Consider the following 4,917-nt stretch of genomic DNA (forward strand, 5'->3'; position numbering starts at 1 on the left):
TCAACCCTATTGCTCTGTTCCTGTAAATGCCAAGTTGGAGTTTAACTGCTTTTGCTGGATGTGGCGGTTGAGCCCCTCCCTAAATGCCATCACATTGCTTCTAAAGAGAGATGTGCCATGAACTGCAAGGGGGCACTCAGTTTGTAGCCAAGGCAGGAAAAACTCAGTTCTTCACTGGATTTCCTGGAGATCGTTGCAGACAAGTAACCCCCTCGTGAGAGGAAGAAATTCAGAATTTGCAGAGGGGACGCGAGATCCATTTTGTTGCCTGTCACCTCCGCCTGCCAGGTACCAGAATGGACGCTATGCCTTTTTGAGGTGGGCAGGCCAAGGGGGTTTTGGTTTCTGGCCCCTGGAAAGTCTTAAGCTAAATTATAGAATGAAGTCCATTTGTTAAGCCAGAAGAGTTTGGGTGACTGGTTTACAAAGTTGTGCCCGTTGCGAGGCCTCTGAGCCAATTTAGATAAACCAAGACAGCAAACAATTGTCTCAGGGAAGGGGAGAGGGGAAAGAATGGAGCTGCTATCGTTTAATCCAGGCATCCTCAAATCCATGTTGGGGATCAATAAACTGTGAAAACAAGAAGCAAAAGCTTCGGAGAAGGGAACCAGTTGCAGCTGGCAGAAGAAGCCCGCCATTGAAACTGGTAATGCCATTTTAATTAGGCTAAACCATGAATGAGAACTGTGTTAAGACCTTCTCCTTGGTGCCCTGGGTCGCTAGGAGAGAGAATGTGCTTCCTTTGTGTGCTTTGCCAAAGCCCACCAGCTGCCACCTTGCAGGAGAGTTACATCTGAGTCACTGGTTTCCAAAAGGGTGACAAGTAGACTGTGTGTGGCTGAATGAGAGGGGCCTGTCTTTCCTTGATCCTGCCAGCTTGGTCCTGGACTTGAGCCATCCTAGCAATGGCCCTGATTTGTAACCGGGTTGGATGTTTCAAGAAGCTGTTATGAAAGCTGATTGGAGGACAGGAAAAATAGGGGTGGAGCAAGAAAGCTGTAAGACTGGGCTGGGCTTTTTGAAGATTCAGAAGTCCAGTTTTCTTTATCTCGTCACTTCTCAGGTTAACACTTTATAAGCTGATAGGGTCTTGTACTCCTGAGGGGCTCAGCTGTTGATGATGGCAATGATGATGAAGATAGTAATAATGATGATAATGCTAATAAAAATGAGTGCTCACTTAACAGCCACGTTCTATTTGCCAGGCACTGTTCTAAGTGCATGACATCAACGACCTTGGTCTTCACTCTAGTCCTTTGATGGGGGTTCTACTATTATCTGCAGTTCAGAGATGAAGAGGAAGCACAGAGAGGTTAAGTAATTTACCTGAAGACCCATAGCCAGCAAACTAGGGTTCAGAGCCAGGGACTATGGCATTTTGACTAGAGATGGATCTTGGGGAAAGCTCCCCTGGAGGCTTTGGACTCAAGTATGAAGACTACCATCACAGAAGAACCTTAGACTTCCAGCTTTAGGAGGTCAGGAACCACATATGTCATGCTCACTGGGATATCCAGCACAGAATATTCTAGGCACAGTCCTTGTGCTTGTGCAGTGCTTGCTGATTCATTGATTTTTAAAAGCTTAACCAAGTTTTAGTACATTTTTGTAACTTATGTATTTTAGACAAAATCACATTAATAGCCTGAAATCAAAATCTTAAGTACAAAAATGATTATTTCCTGGGACCATTGGTTTTTGATAAGGTAGACAAATGTGCTGCCAGACATGAAACTTCGTTCCGTGCAATTTCATGGATGAATGCCTACATTTGTGTTTCTTTGTTCACTCATTCATTCCATAAACATTCCACTGAGCATTTACTGTGCACCAGGCATTGTAGTAGGTGTTAAAAGCAGAAAGAGTAAGGTGAGGTCTTTGTCCACGAAGAGCTCCTGGATGGAGATATGTGCATTCATAGGTCAATGTTCATACACGTGTGTACACACGGATACCACTTTGGTCCAACCTTTCCCCTTATTTTCCCTCGCCTGCTGTCTGGGTCTTGCCTAAGGCTAAGACCTTCCATGTTTGTTTGTATTTTTTTGATTGGGAAAATTCTTTTCTTTGGGGGTGTGGGCAGACGTCTAGTCTCAGAACTTCTGGAATTGCTTCTTGGTGCCAGCGGCCTTTGTGACTTTGAGCACGATGAAATGTACAGTCTTGCTCAAGGGCCGGTACTCGCCCGCTGTGACGATGTCGCCAATCTGGACGTCCCCAAAGCAGGGGGACAGATGCACAGACATGATCCTGTGGTGTTTCTCAAAGCGGTTGTGCTTTCAGATGTAGCAGAAGTAGTCTCGGTGGATGAGTGGTCCTTTGCATCTTCATCTTTGCCACTGCACCAGACAGAGTCCGCCCTTGGATGGAGACATTACCAGTAAAGGGGCATTTCTCGTTAGTGTAGGTGCCCTCAGCCGCCTCCTTGGGTGGCTTGAAGCCCAGACCGATATTCTTGGACTATCGCAGGAGCTTCTCCTTGCTGGTTTCTCCAAGCAGGACCCTCTTCTTATTTTGAAAGGTGGTTGGCTGCTTTTGGTAGGCACACTCAGTCTGAACGTCCGCCATCTTGCCGGCTGCCTGAAAAGAGGCTAAGACTTACCATGTTTTACGTGGGGTTACAATTTTGTTTAGTGCATGTTCGCGTGTGTACCTGTGTCTTCTGTTCAGTAAGGGATTATTAGCTACCTGAGGCGAGTTCCACTGCTAACCACCTTTGTGGCCTCTAGACCAGTGCCACTCCCTAAGTGTGGTCCATGAACCGGCAGCATTAGCATCGCTTGGGAGCTTATTAGGAATGCTGAACCCAGGCCTCACCCTCAACCCTACTGAATTTTAGTAGCTCTGGGGGTAGGGCCCAGGGATTTGTGTTCTGCCAGTTCTCCAGGTGATCCCAAGGCATGCTCAAGTTTGAGAAGCACTTCTAGGGCTGGAACCCAGGTCTTGTCACGTGTGGGTGCTTCATAAATAATCTTTGAATGATTGCATGCACATCGACATTGAGTGGGGGAAGTGGGTTGATCTTACTAGGTCTGGGCATGCCTCCAGGTATCCATTTTGCCAAGTCTGAGGAGGCTGTGGGGCGATGGAGTCATATTTCTTTCCCTCTCGGAAAATTTGGATGGACGCACTTAGATGGCTGGGAAGATAGTCTCCAACGGCATTGATGTGGGAAATGGTGAGCAACTGAGCGTGTGACCTGAAGGGAACAGAGTGAATGGGCCAGTTCCTAATGAACGCCCAGAGATAAAACAGGGAGAAGTGAGAACTCCATGCGGATGGTTTGGGGCAAGACGGGAAAGCCACAAGTTGGCAAGAATGGTATGCTTGGGACTCTTGTCTGTTTCAGGACTTATTAGAAATTAAAGCCTCCCTGTTTCTGCACATGTGGCAGAGCCTGTTTGTAAATCCATTTCCCTTTCCGTTTTCTCGAACTCTCTTCTGCCTCACTAGCTCCTCCCTTCTCTCTACCCAGGCGGGTATTGTTGTCCAGACTTAGAGCAGAGTTAAAGTTACCCTGTGGCATGACATTTGTCAAGGGCAGGGATGTTTGGGCTTCTGTGAGTAATCAGCAGCTGCTCTTTGGAGTCCCAGTTTTAAGGAATCTCCCTCCCTCGATAGTGTGATCGTTCCCTCCTCCCAACACCTCCCCTCACCGCCCCCCCCCAAAAAAAAACCTTGCATAAGAGCAGTTGGCTCAATATAATACAATACAGCTTGGCATCAGGAACTACATAAACAAGAGGCATTTAATAAACTGTGTAGCGTTTTGGCAGTTGCAGGGACGATAGCAGCCAAGGAGACACATATGGCTAGCTTAGCAGCATCCTGGACTCATGGGAAGAGGATCCCGGGTTTAGATCCCTGCGATGAGCGGTGGGGTGAACAAGGGGTTAGAAAGACTAGGGTGGACTCAGCGTCCTTGGGGACTCAGCCGTGCCCAGGTTTTCCTGAAAACAATGCTTGTTTATTTGACACACCACTTATGTAGTGCTTGTTCTGGGCCGGGCCTTCTTCTCTAAGCCCTTTACACCTTTTGTTTAAAGGTAGACTCTACACCCAACGTGGGGCTTGAACGCACAACCCTGAGATCGGGAGTCGCATGCTCTGCTTTCTGACTGAGCCAGCCAGGGGCCCCAGCCCTTCACACTTTCTTAAAGCAGCTTTATCGAGGTGTAATTTACATACCATAAAGTTCACCTGTTTTGAGTGTACCATTCAGTGATTTGGGGTAAGTTTACAGAATGGTGCTGCCATTATCACCTTCTGATGGCAGAACATTTCTGTTACCTCTTGTGCCCAGTCAATCCCCAGTCCCACCCCCGCCCAGGCAGCCACCAACCTCCTTTCTGTGTCTCTCTGAATCTGCCTTTCCTGGGGATTTTATCTTTTGTGAAATATGGGGGTAATGTTTCTTTCACTGAGGATAATGTTTCTGAAGTCTGTTCCTTTTTATTGCCAAACCGTATTCCGTGCTCTAGATACAGTGCCTTACATGTATTACCTCAGTTCGTCCTCCTAACAACGTCATGAGATAGCTTCTTTTATTACCACGGAGGAAGCTGAGGTACCGTTAGTAATTTGAAGGGTCATGGTTCAAACCCAGGCAGTGTGGCATTATTCTGTGTTCTTGGACCCTCTGGCTTGCGCTGCCTCTCCATGGGTACAAAATATGTATTCATTTCTAATTTGGCACATTTGATTTAGATAATGACCACTGCATTTCTAAACATGCATGGCTTAGTTTTATGCAATCTGATCAGATTTTCTTGAATGCCTAATTTGTGCCGGGAACTTTGCTGGGTGTTGTAAGGGATTGAGATGGGTTTCTCATTTCAAAGAATTTAGCGTTTTGTTCGGTCGAGAAGACGCCGGTGCACATGATGTACATCCTCTAGGGCCATGTGGGATAGACGT

The 4,917-nt window shown here is 46.9% G+C and overlaps 1 pseudogene; it reads right to left on the reverse strand.

Annotated features, from left to right (window-relative positions):
* Positions 1–2,093: 2,093 nt before the first annotated feature.
* LOC124509390 (40S ribosomal protein S11-like) lies at positions 2,094–2,568 on the reverse strand (annotated as a pseudogene).
* Between the last annotated feature and the right edge of the window lie 2,349 nt (positions 2,569–4,917).

Source organism: Lynx rufus, unplaced genomic scaffold (genome assembly GCF_022079265.1).
Source record: "Lynx rufus isolate CCGP_SWC_20201006 ecotype Redwood Valley unplaced genomic scaffold, mLynRuf1.p SCAF_14, whole genome shotgun sequence".
NCBI lineage: Eukaryota > Metazoa > Chordata > Mammalia > Carnivora > Felidae > Lynx > Lynx rufus.